This window comes from Pholis gunnellus (assembly GCF_910591455.1).
Source record: "Pholis gunnellus genome assembly, chromosome: 22".
Taxonomy (NCBI): Eukaryota; Metazoa; Chordata; class Actinopteri; order Perciformes; family Pholidae; genus Pholis; species Pholis gunnellus.
Genome location: NC_136549.1, coordinates 9,314,699 through 9,331,726, shown reverse-complemented (window position 1 = coordinate 9,331,726; position 17,028 = coordinate 9,314,699).

Genomic DNA, 17,028 nt, shown 5'->3' with positions numbered 1-17,028 from the left:
GCTTTGGAAGGTTTTAAATGCTGATATAAAGCCATGTGGGTTAGGGTTAAGTCTGCAAGTCTGCATCTCTGCGAGATACGTTCTGTGTTGTTTGACGCGAGGCTCGAGTGTGGGCCGGGCTTGTGTAAATGTGGTTTACATAAACCTATAATTGCTTTCACATCCCTGATCCCTGCCGCAGGCCTGTTCCTCCCGTGTCATGCTGCCGCAGTGTCAGCGGCATGCCAACACACACACACTGTTACATACGTAATCGATCGGTCTCCATGGTGACGTGCAACCTGAGGAGTCACCGTGCTGGTGATCTTGATCCGATTCACGGGTTTGTGATTATGTCATAATTGTGTCACTCTTACTTGCTTGCGTAATTAAAACCAAGTCAAAGACTTTTCTTTCTTTTTTTTTTAAATGTGTTTTACTTTTTAATTTGACGTGGTTCAGGTAGAATTTCCAATAAGTGAGATTCAGTTATTTTTGCGGGAGCTTCTGAACAGGACACGGCGATGAGATGTTATGACATATCTGGAAAGTATTCATATAATTCTGCCGTAAGCTGTGAAATTAGCCTGAAGTTAGTGGGGTGAAAATGTGCCACAGGTTGAAGGATGTTCAAAATAAACTATCATTACCACAGGTGCACATGTGTGTGTGTGTTACGGTCTCATAGGTTGAAGAAAGCTGCAGTTTGACAGTTACAAGCTGAGACTGATGGGCTTTTGCTCGAGGACGGAAGAAAAGTCACTCAGAGTTCAGACACAGCTGTCTGTCTGTCTCTCCGTCTGGCAGATGATCGATGTGCAGCGTCTTTCTGCATAACGTGAAAATCCCAGCGGAGTCAGCCAGAAAGGGCACCGCTGAAAGGGAACAACAAGGTTTCAAACCCACCGGGTAGAGCATGACGCTGAAACTTGGAATATTTTGACATTCAAATGCCGTTAAGGCCATCAAAATTAGAAAAGGTTAAACTCTGTGGAACTCCCAAAAACTGTTAATACAGGAAATAAATAAATGTCAACACACCCAGCGTGACTGCAGAAGTAGTTGGGAGCTGGTGAGCTGGGAACGCAAACACCGTGGCGTGATGTTGACATTTTGCCAATTCAAAATGTAATTATCTGGTTATCATAACAGCAGCGACTGGGCACAGCCAGACTATAATAGCTGGGCGTGGCGGTTGAGGAAATTATACAAGTGATGCACATTTATCAAGAGCAGACACACAGATTTTAGACTGGCCATTAATCTGAATGTATACACCGATGATGACATATTTCTACAAGGACAGCTACTCAGAATGATGGGGTTAATTTGTAGTGTGAGTGAGAGACAACGTATCAACCTGTTGCTGACACATCCTACATGGTAGACACTTGAATCCAACATGTAAAGGCTTTGCATGCAAGTGGAAGGCATTTTGAAAGAAACCATTTACAAGCCCTCCAAACTAAACAACAGAATAGGTTGTCTGTCATTGACTTGCAATTATGTGTTTTTTCCTGCGTTTTCCGTATCGACAATATACGTAGTATTATGCTCACGTTAAACCCCCTTCAGACTGTAGACATGGCTACGGTGGTCAACTTTACATCCCCACTTTATTAGGTGTCTCGTGGTTTCCGTAGAAATAGAACTTAATAGTCACTTAAGTGCATGTAGTGTAGATGCAGTGAGGAAACACAGGATGTGTAGCTTCGTAAGGAAACTGTCATATCAGACTGCCATCCGCATGGTGTTGACCCAGTGGTGGGAACACTGTAAACACTTCTACTTGTAATAAGAATAATAGCTTCGTAACAATTGAAGTCTTTGTCTTCTTGCCCCCCAAATAATTGCTCAATGTACAAAAGAATCCACATAATGAACGTGCACAGATTATGAAACAAAAGGCTGGCTAATCCTGTGGCTGTGCAGAATTTGGAGCGTCACTTGTTAATGTACGCAGCTCTTTGTGTTAATGAGCCGATACTGTACACCACTTTTACTACTTTCTCACAACTGTGCCAAACTTTAGCCACATCACTTACAATGCCTCCCTTAATGTGGCTGATGTTGGCCCCCCGGAGTCCCTCAGGCTGCCGAGAGATGCCGTCTGTTGCTCTGCACGCCACCTTGTAATTAACCTGTTTATTTAAAAAATAAAAAAAAATGCTTTCTGAATAAATTGGACGTTGCTTGATGTGATGGATGTGCGGTTAGCTTCATGCACTGCTGCCGACTTCTGAAGAGGTTTTGGGCTCCGAGTGTAAAACAGCCCTGTTAGTGCCTGGCTGTTATATTTACTTTAAGCTTTCAGCTCCAGGGGGCCACGCCGCTGGTACGGCTTTAATGAACGCCACTGCAACAGCAGGCAGTTACCCGCACGCACGTAAACACGCACGTGTATGCGCACAAGAGGCAGCATTCTACGCACAAAGAGAAAACACATGCACGCACTCGTGGTCACTCAAGCAAACGAGGTTAATCAAGCTGGGGCGATTCCGCTCCTCCTTTAGCTGCTGTAATTGTTGTGGGTGCCCCCTTTTTCACAGTCTCCGGTGCTGCTGGGTTGCATGATTACATCTCGACCACTTTGTTTACACATTTAGCTGATTTCTCCAGGTTGTATTGTTTATTTTACACATAAAGAGGAATTGATTGTTCTTAAGCCCCATCCCCCCTTTGTTACTGTTACTACGCAAGCTTTCCGTTCTTACAGTTTAGTGATAACAGAAGAACAGTTATAACTTTTGAAACCATGAGTTCCTTGATTTCAGACAGAGGTAAGACAAAGTCAGGGGTTTCATTTGAAGCCAGTGACCGTAGACTGTGGCTGGCAGATTTTTTCAGCTGTAGCCACCGAGCTAATTAAGCCAGCGTTGGCTTCAAGAGTTGGTTTCAAATGCAGTGTCCTGTTTTTAATGGTTTAAGCTGATTTGTTTTAAAACAAGGACCCTTTAAAGGAATGTTTTTATATGCACTTGATACTGTACATAGTGCCAAGGAAGAGCAAGTGAAGTCCTTGGATTAATCTGCATTTCTTTTATTATTTAGTCATAAAATGTGATCTAATATTCTTTATAGCATGGCCGGTACATGGATTTATTTTCCCTTCCAGTCCTAAGGGGGAGGTCGACCAATATGTGGAGGTAAGAACATACATTTCCATGACTGCAGAGTTACTTAATAAGGAAGTTCTCGGTTTTTCAATAAAAGCAGCACAGGGAACATTCCATATAAATATAGTTTTTTATTTTTTTATTAAATTTCGCCAAAAAAATATTCAACAAAATAACTATAAGGCTAAAAGACTCTGGCAATGGACAGCGCTCGTGCAGCCACAATTAATTACAACACAATGCATCCAAAATGCGACAACAATTGTATTTTTCTCTTGAAATGATCCATCACTCACATAATGTAGCCTTACATGCATGCACACACACACACACACTCTCACACACACACACACACAGACACCAATTGCATGTTATAGTGTTTTTATTGAATTATTTGCTTGATCATAAGGTTTAAAAAAGAGAGTGATGCCTTGGTCTTACTAACTAATTGAACCTTTTATTACAGCAGTGGCCTCAACTACAGTTTCCTGCATTTTTTGATCATCTCCACATTGGCGAGGAGGAATAGTAGAACATTTCTCTGTCGGCTTCTTTATATTCATACTTCAGGAACGTCCTGCATGAATGGCTCTCTTCAGATTATGTCAGAATCTCAAGGCCAGAACTGACCTGAAGCATTCGGAAATCTTACTTTTCTTATCTCGAAGCCATTTCAAAGCTAATTCTTCACTCTGTTCAAGGGCATTGCCGTGTCACATCTCCCAACTTTTATTAAGCATCAGGTGACTCACAGCTATCCTTAACTTTCAAACATATAAAATGTTACAAGTGCATGAATTGTTTTCTCAATGAGTAATGGTTGTTCAGGCCCAGGGGGAGCAAAATGACTACCAATCATGGTGAACCATTTTTCCGTGCTTCCCTTTAAGGAGGATGTTATGTTAGGCCATTAGGCTATTTGTTTCAAGTATCCACAGTAACATGATGGATGTTTGCCAGCCGGAACTCCACAAAATGATGCCGTGTGAAATGCCTCGATGTTAATGCTGGCCAAGCTAGTCAGCACATTCTAACGTTTGCAGTTTAAGTAAGAGAAGACAAACGCGCCGTGAATCCATTTCTTACACTCGTGCTATTTGATTTCAGGTTTCAGAGAGGGTAAGAAATATGGCAATACTCTTACTAAGATTCCCTCCTGCTTCAAAACAAAACCAGCTGACAGAACTGGGCATGGGTATTGTGGAGCTGCAAGGGGTAAAAGGATACAGGCTGTATACCTTATGTTATCCAAAATGGTAATTTTCCTCCCTCCTTTCCATAACTAACCCCCCCCCCCCCCCCCCCCCCCCCCCCCTCTGGTCTCGGAGAGAGTGGCTGTGCTGCTATATGGACTGCTTGCTTGGCTAAACGTTGGGTTTCATTGTGAGTCAATGGGGTGTGAATAACAAGCATGGGCTTTCTGCAGGACACAGTTGGGCATTAAGAGATGATCTGCAGAAAACAAAGGATCATAGGGTGTGAGGGACAAACTGTGCAGGACTGAAGAGGTTTACACACACACTTAAAGATCACGCAATACAGTAGAGAGGTCAAAGAAGAATGGATTATCTTGAGTCAGCCAGAAACCGTTCATTTGTACGTGATTGAGGATTAGGGCATTGCTGTATTATGCATTAGTGCTTTATATGAATTACTTGAAATAGATATTACTCACAAATAGTGTTATTTAGAGCAAGACAGCTTACTCAGAACTCACATTTGAATTCGTCCAGGCAGGTTCTGAAGCAGTCGAAATCAGCATATGTTTTCGTGTTTTCTTCCCCCTCTGCCTAAGTAAACAGTAATCGGGCCAGTGAGTCAATGAATAGTGTCTTTATTCCACATGGATGGCTGCAGCAAGGATCTACTTGAAAATATCACCTAGGTGGTCTTGATTCAAGTGCAGACTGGAGCAGTGATTGAATTACTGACCGAAACCGTGTCTTTTTATTCAAAATACCAAGATTAGCAATGCATAAAACAGGAAACTCGTTTCAGGTTGCCTTGAAAACTGGATTTGGAGGGAGCCCAGTAACAACGTTAGAAGGCTGATGTGATTACCAGACTGTTGGTCGGCACAGAAATGTGACTTTGAAAGCAGCAGACTTATGATTGTGACGCTTCTTGGTAGCAATCAGTTTAACTAGTGGAGGTGTCAGAGTTGCAGGACGCTAAAGAGCGACATAATCAAACATGATGTATGGTTTTGTGTTGGACTGGGAGCGGCAGGAAATGCACATCCATCAAACCAACAGCAAACCTATTTAGTCTCTGACTGAACACTTTAAATTGTGCTTAATTTGATTGACTTTTGTAAAAGTGTTTCTTAACCAAATTTGCACATGAATCCTACTAAGTAGCCTTGATTTGTGTTTCTGCATTTTGAAGGTCATTCAAAATAAACATCAATGGATTGTTCTTCTCCCAACACGAACTCGCTATCTGTTAAAGTGATGCATTTAGAAGGAAAGGTGCTATGAATGTAAAGCCTTGAGAGAGCTATGGCCATGTTAGCAGCTCCGTTATGCTGTACTTATGTCGAGTAGCGCTTTGGGCTGACATCAACGTGATAACATGCTCCAATATGCATCCAATAGTCTGGATCAAGGTAGTGGACCGACCAACATGGACATCCATGAAGCCATTTCACCATTGTGGCCAAACCTGTTATTTGCTTTCTCAAAACACGTTCTGTGCTTTAAAAGATATACAGAAATAAGTATTCCGAAGTTTTCCAGAGTGGATACGAAAGTTTTGGGAAGAAACCTCGAGATCTCTTCTTTTTCTTAAAACAGGAATCCTCAGTATTTTCTGGAAGTCTCCGTCGACTCCCAACACATTTCAGAACCGTTTAGGGTAACACACGCGACCTTGTGAATGTCTTTGTTTTGGTTGTGGTGAACTGAGGTCACTCTGTGTTTTGTCCTCAGGCTAATAGCGAGTTAAATGAGCCTGGCAAGTCGCAAAGAGGGCAAGAGTCCGACTGAAGGGGCTCAGAGCTGATTTTTCCCGCAGACAAAGTCCAACACGATGCAATTTATGCAATTAATTAATGTTTTGGGATGAATGCAATTCTCTTTTTTTCTTCCTTGGACATTGCCTGGGTAGAGTTTGGGCTGTCAAGTTCGATGTTGTGTTCAGACTGTTGAGTCAATCCTGTAGGTCTGGGTTGTCGCCACTGGTTCCCCCGGGGACGGGTGACCTTTGACCCGCCCCTGGTAGCCAAGGGGTCACCAAGCTTTGACCTCGGCAGTAACAAGGGTGCATTCCCACTGAAAGGGGTTGAAGCCCTGAAACCCCAAGGTCGCAAACGCACACATTCAGACACAAACAGATGCACACACACACACACACATTCCCAAGCATAAACACCAACTGAGCTCCTCTGTCGAGTCAGCAAAAACAAACTGGTTTTGATAATAAAGTTTGTCTTTGAAGGTTTTTCTGTGAGCATTATTAAAGCTCCACCCCAGAGTCACTGAGTCTGGCACGGCTTTATTAATTAGTGCAATGAGTAGCGAGTGATTTACGGTGGGAGTCTTTGGTGTCAGAGTTTAGAGTGGTGGAAATAGGTATCATTAGTCTGTGAGACGCTCTAAGTATTGGCCATATACACATAATGAAGGCTTTCATTAGGAATCGTGGAGGGTTGGTTGTGCAAGGCGAGTAAGCATGTGTGTGTGTGTTGTGGCAGCATGATATGCATGAGAGTAACCACGCACACTTGTGTACGTGTACCTTTTTATTTGGTTTCGTTTGGCTACCTTTGTCATCAGGGTTACTGTATTTGACAACAAGCAACGAGCACGTACACAGAATGTTCTCTTACCCTTTTCCTCTTCTTTACCTCTCATTCATTTGTACCTCGACCACCTTCACCTCCTCAAGCCTCCAAGTAAGTGCTGACCTCATTGTCCATGTTGGTCATTTCTTCCTCAACCCACATGAGCTGTCTCCCTCCCGCAAGTCTCTGTCTCCTTTAATTTAATTATTTTCCATTTATTTATCTTGTGTACTTCATCCCACCGATACATGGTAACAGGTTGCTGAGTGTGCACACATACTTACAGTACTTTATACTGCAAGTTGCTCCACAGCTTTTGTCCAGACTGAACTATCTCAACTAAATACAACTCCTGTATGTATTATGATTTTTTGTACAGACATTCATGTTCCACATAGAAAGAATTCTTCTGACTTTGCTGATCCTCTGACTTTTCCTCTTGCGGCATCATCGGGTGACATTTTTCATTTCATCCAATACTTTGGATTATTATCACTGAACACCTGCAAAACCCATTCACACAACTCACATTCCCACCAGCCTCAGCTTGTATTTTGTTCTAATCAAAATGCAGTGTTGTGACAAAGCTAAGATGCTAAACTCAGGTGACCATGGAAAACGATACCTGCTAAACATCAACAACATGTTAGCATTGTCATTGTGAGCATGGTAGCATCATAAACTGTGTATAAGTGAACATAGCCGCTGTGATGTCACCCACTGGTTTGTAGACTACGGTCTTGAAGCCTTGAGTTTGGCATTTTGGCCATCTTGCTTTTTGGGAACCAGAAGTGACACGAGAGGGCTGAGCTCAGACAATTTTGGGCAACCAAAACAATACAATCAACCTTCACGAATTGAAAGCACAATTTGAAAGGGTTTGATTTGATTTTGGGATAACTCGGTTGATAAATAGCTAATTAAACGCGCCAACAAGGTCTAGATTCTATATCTAATGACTAGTTGGTATGCTGAGTGTGTTTTAGGGGCCCATAGATGTTCACCATACAGAGCAGTTTTATTTTCTTTGTCGATTTATTCGTAAATCTTTTCATGTGTTTGTAGTTCAAACTTGGATGAATGCAACACGGCTGAGGTCAAAGAAACAACAAAGGGAGCAAGGCAGCATATGTAGCTTCTCGTTGGGGTAAAGTGATTGCACCTGAGGGGGGGGCGTGTCCTGTCCAGGTAGGACTGCTTGTGCTGATCTCCCTTGCCCAGGTGCGGCCTCCTGATTGGCACTTTTGACAGTTTCCATGAAATGGTTTTCATAGGATAGAAACTCGTATATTATCACTTTTTACTTACTGACTGAGAATAGGCGTTACTTTCTTCAAACAGCACATTTCAAATTTGTATGCCTCGTGAATGAAAATCCAATGATCTCTTTACCAAAATCTCCCATCAGATGTGAATTTATGCAGCACAATCACACTGAAGTGTTAATATGAGCAATGCCTTCTGCCCACATGTGTGCTGCTAAGCTGCCAGTGGATACAACTACAGCAAACACACACACACACACACACACACACCCTGGCAGCTAAAAGCAGCCAATTAACCGCAGACCACACCAGTTCATCATTAACATTGTGAGTCTCTCGGTGTGTGTGTGTGTGTGTGTGTTTGTGTGTAGACAGAGGGATCTCTAACCTTATGTAATCTGTGTATATCCTGTAGACTTGTCATCTGCTGGTAAATGAATCATTAAGTCCTGCTGCACTAAACTATCTCTGGCCTCTGGTAGCCTCTGGTTTTTTTTCAAGCTGTGCATCAAGCTGTTCTTTTATATAACACTAAATCCAGTGTAAAAATAAAATATATTATCTGTTATGACTTTCATTCCTCCTGTCTGTAAAGAAATAAATAAATACAAGCTAACTTTAGCGTATCTGCACTCGCTGTAAGTGAAATGACATTTAAACACCTATCAAGGAAATGAACAAAAATTAGACATAAACCAAAAGGTTGTCAGAGACGGAGTTGCATTTGGAATGAAATTAAGAGCTTATCCACAGGGGCATCTTCTGATGGCTTTGGTCCTCGGAGACTCATTGATCTCAGCAGCAGGTTTTATCTCAATTCCTGTCTTCCCTGCTGCTGTACGCAGATGGTTAGCTCCTTCAAACAGCTTAAAGGGTTTCTTAAAAAGCACCTTTTAGGAGAGTGAAAGAGTTGTGCTCTTGCAGAATGTATTCTTTATCGGTTCTTCTCCTCTCTCTTGGTGTAAATGATTTTTTTTTTTTAGCACACACTCACAAACACACACTCTGTGGGAGTTGGCTGCCATGGTGGCTGAGTGTGTGTGATGCCAAGGCAGCAGCCTGGTGCGGCAGTGACGGTGAGTCATAGCTAGCAAGAACACAGCAAGAAGCCATGGCACCCAGTCATTACACGCGCACACACACACACACACACACACACACACTAGACAAGATACAAACCAGGTGCTGTGCAGATGCAGCAGTTTCTTTGATTCAAGTTAGAATCAGCATGTTGAACCGATGAGATTTCCTTCGCCATCACTCAGTCTCTGTCTATTTGTATATTTCTGTCATTCTTCAGTGTGTATTTATTTCTGTTCTCACATGAAAGTAACATGATTTCCAACCCACTCAGACACTGGGCCTTGGTACTGTCAAACAACACGAATCTCGCAGTTGGGAGCACAATCAACCAAACAAATAACCTCAGCAAAATACATAGCATTAAGCCTCCCCTGTTTACATACTTGAGGAGATGGTGATGCCGTGCTTGGTTGCAGAAATCTATGGTGGTTTGCCACATGCATGACCGTGTGTGTTGACGTCTGCGTGCCTGCATGCACACATCAGCATTCATGAAGAGCTTTTGCATAAAAAAGCCCTCCCTAATGATCTGGAGACATGATTAGAGGCAGGAATCGGAGCTTTCCCTCCTCTCGATTCGCTAACCTGTAAATATCAGCTGAGGCGAGCACAGCTGGTTAGCGCAGCACTGCAAGGCACCACTCTGGTGGCTTTATGCCTCATTGGACTCTAATGTAGCGCGGTAAAGCAGCAACACAGATCAGGTAGCGAGCTGACTTATCGCAAATTAAGAACTCCAGAACAAAATCAGATAGTCGTCATTTGAAAATTGAGGCCTGGTCTTATGGGTAGAAGTACAACTGACCCCTTAAACCTTCGTTAATACCCCTTCAGATAATCCAAAATAAATTGTGTCAACTGTGCTGACCTCGAATAACAAATGGTAAATCATAATTTATGTAGACAGGGCGAACAAATGGTCACACAGACTCTCCTGTAACGTACAGGTCACAAGTTCACTCCATATAGCTTCCCATTTGTAGCCATTACGAGCCAAGTATTCACTCTCGGTTCGAGCTGTTCTGACCGTTTAGCTCGTCCGCTGTAAATCACTGTAATGAGTGTTTGCAGAGTGAGGCGAAAATTATCCGACAAGACGTGAAGTCATTTTGCGTTGCTTGTTCTGCGGCGACGAGGTCGTAAACAGCAGATGGGGTTGCCGAGGGTGGCGTCTTTACTTGCAGATAGTTTGTCAGGAGGTGCACTGTGGGGGAAAGAAAAAGCAGCATTCCTCATAGTGCTCCGTCTCGCTCGCTCTTTCTCTTCTCTGCACACACACCTGAGCCCACCTGTGTGTGTTATTCTACACCCAGCAGCAGCAGCAGCAGCAGCAGCAGCAACCCCGGGAGAGCTCAGGCAGGTGTAGCGTTACATCACTGACACACTTTCCCATTAGCTACAGCTCATCAGGGTGCTTCTCTACTCGCTAATCACTGTTTGGGAAGTTCTTCGACTGTGTTGTCATTCTTCTTCACGGAAAGATGAGATGTGTGTTATTGACTTGTGAAACTGTGGTAGGAATATATGTTATGTTCTCTGTGCAGGCAGCCGGAGAATAGATGGCATTCATCTCATATTTAGCCGGACTTCGGAGGAGATAGAACATGTAGAAAATGTGTGGTGTCATGCGACTAAGTACATTTACTCAAGTACTGTACTTAAAGGTGCAACATTTGAAATTCAGAGCATATCTATTGCTTCACACTATTAACATGGCGACGGCTGAGCTGGTGGCTTGCAGCCACAGTGTTAAAGCTGAGGGGGAAACCGGAGGATGGGCGCCGTCTGCTGTAACCGTCGTACGAGAGTGGTGCAGAGCGGTGCAGAGCGGTGGCCGTGAGCGAGCTAGTGGGGCACGCTCACCTGCACTAAAATGCTCTATGAGGCATGTGCAGCTGTCCGGGCTGTGTCAACAAAGCACAGGTAAACTCGGATAACAAAGCAAAAAGAAAGGAGAGTGACTTCATTCTCTGCTGAGGTCGACAATACTCCACTATATCTTTACATATTAGAGTCCTATATAGACAACCTTTAAGGAAGTATTTCCATTTTATGCTACTTTATAGCTGTTTTAGTGCAACAGTATCTTATTTAAATTGCCCCATGTGTTTACACCGACTCTGGAAATGACTAAATGATCAAATGTATACTGCATATTGTACTTTATAGTACATGTATCTGCAGTTTGCCCTGGTCCAAGTCAGTGAAAAACGCTGTCCTCTCTGCTGCTGCAGAAGTACTGACTAAATGGAAACAGTGTTTGGACTTTCAATGTTTATTTATAATGTTTATATATATATATATATATATATACACACACAGCACACTGTCTGTTATATATTTTACACCATCCTTATGCCCTTCTGCAAAGTGTTCCAGTGTTTTACTTGTTTTAGTTCAGTATTTGTTGATGTGTCTCGCCAACGGTCTCTAAACCAAAACAAATCCTTGTTCCATTTATTGCCCTTGGCAAATAAAGTGATCTGGATTCTGATTATGAGAGTGTCAGAGTTTGGCTCGGGCGCTGCTTTCTATACTTCCGAGAGATGGATGAGAGACGGAGCAACAGAAGTGTGGGGGGGGGGGGGGAGAGTGTAAGGGACAGAATGATAGATGGACCAGGCACAGTGGAGGCATGTTCAGTGGACACAAGCCAAGATGTCTGTCGGAGGGGCTTAACCCAACAGGGTGAGCTTTCTCACATCCTCCCCTGGAGAGTTTCATCCCCTCCCCTCGACTGTGTCCGTCCCACCCATATTCCCCCTATCCCTCATATTCCCCCTCTTTCCCCTTCTCTTTTTATAGCTCTCCTCCATCTGTCTCCGCTCTTCCCTTCCTTCCCTCCGCTCTTCTCCCTCTCTTCACAGGGGTGATGACAGAACTTCCCTGGCACGTGTTGCGCAGATGAACCTCCAGAGTCTCCAGACACACACACACACACACACACACACCAACACACATGCACACCCATGCAGGACACATGCTGAATGGATTTACTCACTGTGCCATACCCACCTGGGTTGAGGAGACGGCGATGGAACATAGAGTGAAGCCTGCAGCCAGGCTACATGCAAGACTATTTACTGCCCTGCTGTGGTGCACCATTTTCTTAGTACCATCTGATGACTTAGCTGGAGATATGCAGCCCTGTAACTTGATGCGCATCCGTGCCAGAAACAACGTGTTAATTAGTGAGCTAAGGAGGTGCTGGAGGAGGATGTTGTTACCTTTGGACAGAGTCAGGCTCGCTGTTCCCCCCCCCCCCCCCCCCCCTGCTTTCAGTGTTTATGCTACGCTAAGCTAATTGGCATCAGAGTGGTATCCTTGGATTATGGTTTTCATTTTGGTTTGGTTTTCATTTTTTCTTTTTTATGCATTCCTGTGTCTGAGTCGTCGACAAACGGTATATCTAAGATATCTATGATCCGATCACAATGTGTTACAACTTCTTGGTAGTCAAAGTTTCATCCAAGATGTTTTGATTTTTTTTTGCCAAGGGTGGACTGATTCCAATTAGCTTTAAACTCCGAGTTTGTAGCAGCGTTAACTGAGCAAGCTAATACTTCTACATCTGTTTCTGAGCTCTTTTCTACCTTCTTTGATTTATTTTATGATTAATGGAGCATGGAGAGTGCGTGTCCTCTTGTGTTAGTATGATTGTGCAGTTGAGAGAAATAGAACCCTTTGAGATGTTTTCTGCTTTCTCTGGATTATGTCTTGTAACGGTGCCTGCGCTGGCAGTGGACACAGACCAACTCTGAGCATTAGAGGATGAAAAACATTGATCTCATTCCGCCACTGGAAAGCCCTGGACTTTGAATATGTTTTGCTGTCATCAAGCAACCAATATTGAATATGCAAATTATTTGTAAAGATCTGCAACAGATGAGAATTTCTGGAGTAACGTTTGGTGAGCGACAGACGTAATGCAGAAAAAGCTGCATCAAACTTACTGAATTTCAAAACATGTGAAATCAATATAATTTGGCACGGAGCTGAGTGAAATTACCAGACACATTTTTTTTTTTTGTTGCCAGAAAGTGTTTTGTTTCTTCTCAAAGAAAATAATGACCGCATTATCTGGCCCGGAATCTGCACTTGTTTTCTCTCTTGGGCCTGTGGGAGCCTGGTTTGGTGCTACGGCTGCACAGCACACATTTCACAGGGTGTAGCTTGATAGGAAGGCAGGAAACACAACATTGCATCATCACTGTATATATATATATATATATCATAACCTATATGTTATGAGCCCCGTGTATATACATTCTGTGCATACATCATCTGAAACATAACACGGCTATGGAGGTTCTGTGAATGCGTCTCGTTCGTAGATCAGAGAGACTGTCCATGTGTTTCTCATTTGGTTTAATTTGCCTATCTGAGCCGGGTTCTCACCTCTAAAGCCTCTGAGTTTATGTGCAAAAGGTACAAGACAGGTTTGAAAAATAGATCGCTCTGATGTTACAGATGCAAAAAGGAGAACTGTCGTGCGTCTGACCACACATACGACAAAAATGAATGGCAGGGAACGGGGGTTGTTGGAGGAGTGCCCATTCTTTTTTGACCACCCACTTTTTGAGTTCAACATTTAGTGAAATGCTGATGTTTTATTCGCTTTCTTGTCCAGAGTTAGACGAGAAGATTTCTTTTTTTACAGTTCGGATGGGAGAGAGTGGTATTGATCCTCTCATCTGTCTCACGCAGGCAACAAGCACATGTTCCAAAATGTCGGATAAAGTCAAACCCCTGGATACGGAGTTCAAGCTATGAACCTGATGGCGTACCCTGTGCCATTTCAAAAGGATCAACTGATAACTCAAAATCAAAAATATCTAAAGAAAAAGAAAAAAACTCCTTGATAAGTCTTCGAAGGACAAAATGATAACGCCGTTGCCAAGTGAATACCGAATTGTTTTAAACAGCTGTTTGGAATTGAACACTTCATCTGCAGGAGAAAGACAGAGTCCCCTGGGACACCTTAGTCGGGGAACCTTCAAAGAGTTTTCAAATCAAGTATTTTCCTAATATTTTTTCCACCTTTGACGTGCTGCGGTCTGGGGACTGTAGGGAGGGTTTGACGTATTTGGCACCAGTTACAACAACGGCAGGAAAATTCATTTCTGGACTGTCAAAGACATTTGTTCTCCCTGGCCTCCCAAGGCGAGAGTGCAATCCAAGGTCTCTCCTTTTCTTTCCTTTCCTCTCTATGGTCCCTCCATCCTCGCCGCCTTTTACCCTCCCTCCAATCTCCAGTCTTGCCCTTGGCCGACATATCCTCGGGATTATGTGTGTGTGTTCGCACACGTGTCTGTGTGGGTGTGTGTGTGTATGTGTGTGTGTGTGCGTTTCTGTGTGAGACATTCCTCAGTGTGGCCCAGGAACTACGAGCTGTCACACACTTCCTCCCTGAGGCCAGAGCCCTGAGGAGGGGGAAGGAGGAAGAGGAGGGAGGGGGGGGCTCACTACTTGGAAATACTTTTGAAAAATGCACACAGGTACATTCATATATCATGCACACAGTATACATAAAACAGAAATCCAAGAAGAAGCCTCTGGTGAGCATGAGCGCTGAAAGATTGGTGACGCGATATCATGCACACTGTCACAGAAGCCACTCTGCATTTTTAATGAGCGTCATCTCACTCTTCACAGCCCACACGCCTCACACACCGACATGAAGTTTCAGCTTCAATCCACAACATTTGAATGAATATATTGTATTATATTCAACTGGCCCAGATGACAACGCTACCGTAGTCTAATTTCATTACTTCCTCGAGTAGTAAATCCCACCCAAAAGGTAAATAGTAACTTGCAAGATGAATCTTCCATCATTAGAGTTACAGAGTGCACCTTTAAAATGCGTCCTCCTTTGTTTTACTGCTTTGGAGAGTTGCTCATATATGGTGGTGCTCGGTTTCGGCGGAGGCTTAACGATTAGACAATGTCACACAGGAGAGGTTTAGCATTAACTCAGTGAGGTAATCCCTTTAAGATCTATAGACAGAGAAGCAGACAAGAGGTCCTATATATGGTCACTGATTTGATCTCAAAACGCAAATAAACATTATAAATTACAATAGACGTAAAGATAATGATTTATATATGATGAAATGTATAGATAATAGTTGATGCTTTTGTTTTTGCAAAGCCTAATGTGGATTTCTTGTGGGATTATTTACATCTTTGATAATAAATGTAATTTCTTTAATTTATGACACTGACTACGTTGGTTTACGCTGATTACCCTGGAGGGGGAAACTCCCCTCCAGGGACACAGTCAGGTGTTACACTGCAGATGTGGATGAGGTTGCTCTGTAGGCCAAACATTCGTTTAAGTGTTGAAGGGTCTGGATTATAGATCCAATGGTACACCATCAATGCAAGGGGCAGCAATATGGAATATAGTGGCATAACCGACAGGGCTGACGGAAAGGTTCGATCCATACAATTGAACTTTGATTTCAAGTCATAAGCCCAAAATCACAGATTTGCCTCAAAGTACTTTACAATCGCTACAGCATCCAACATCTTTAGACCTTTGATTTGGACAAGGAACAAAGTCACCCAAGACAAACTTAAACTGGGAGAAAAAATGGGGAAAAAGGAAGTAATTCACTATAAGAAAAAGCATAGAAAGTATGACATTAACTACGGGTACAACAGGCTCATTCACTCTTTTTCTTTCACACTAGATGCTTTTTAGATGTTTAATGCTATAGATCACTCAAAAGCCTCTATATATTGTAGACTTTGTAATAAAAAACATATTTGACACAAAATGTAATTAAGGGCTGCCATCAAATCCTTCATATAAAGTGAAGTGTGGGTCTCTCGGCCAGGCAGTGACTGACCTCTCCAGTAATTGTGTTCAGTAGTGGGGATGCAGCAGGAAGCCGCAGGCAGCGGCGTGGCGACTTCCATCCCCTCCAGTTGAGCTTAACGACCACCCAACCTAATATGGTCAAAGACTCAAGAGTTAAACAGCACAGGCTCTGAGGGGTTCAAGTGCCTGACAAAGTGCTCAGGTATGCCAGCTATGGTGGCTTAAACTGCTGGAGGTCCTGCACAGGTTGGAGGTAGCACGCAGGATGGGATGTGTGTCCTGAGCCTAATTAGGGCAGTTTGAGAGGTATCGCCGTAGGAGTTGCTTTGTGTGCGTGTGTGTGTGTGTGTGTGTGCGTAGAGACTAAATGTGCCTCGAGCAACGAACAGTAATGGGATTAACATTTAACCAGTGCGCTCACTCTCTGTCACACACCTGTCTAAAAAAAACACCACACCAGTGAGTCAGGAAGCTGTGTGTCCCAGTAGGGGGGGGGGGGGGGGGGGGGGCCCAGACTGTTGATTTACTTCATTCAACTATTACCACTCAGAGGTGGCAGGAATTCCAGAAATGAGGAAAGATTGTGTTCCGCTCCATCCACTCCGAGCCTTTCCTCTCATAAAAATGCCTGAATTGGTTGCAATAGTTGCCTAAGCCTCTCCTGTGTCGTACCGCATCTCACCCTTGACGGTCCACTTGTCATTCTGAGTTACGTATCCCTCCATAAAATGTTTTATGTTGTGCATGCAGGTATAAGGGTGAGGCGCAGTGCTCAGTTGGGCCGGACATGGGCTTTATATACAGGAATTGATTTGTTTGTTAAAATGTCAAAGTTTGATATTTTGTGAAATATCACATGGACATTTATCTTTGTACAGTAAATATGAAGCGACTGCCAGACGCCAGTTAGCTTAGCACTAATCAAAAATGTATGTTAAGGGGGAAACAATTATCCCAGCTCTGTCCAAGTCT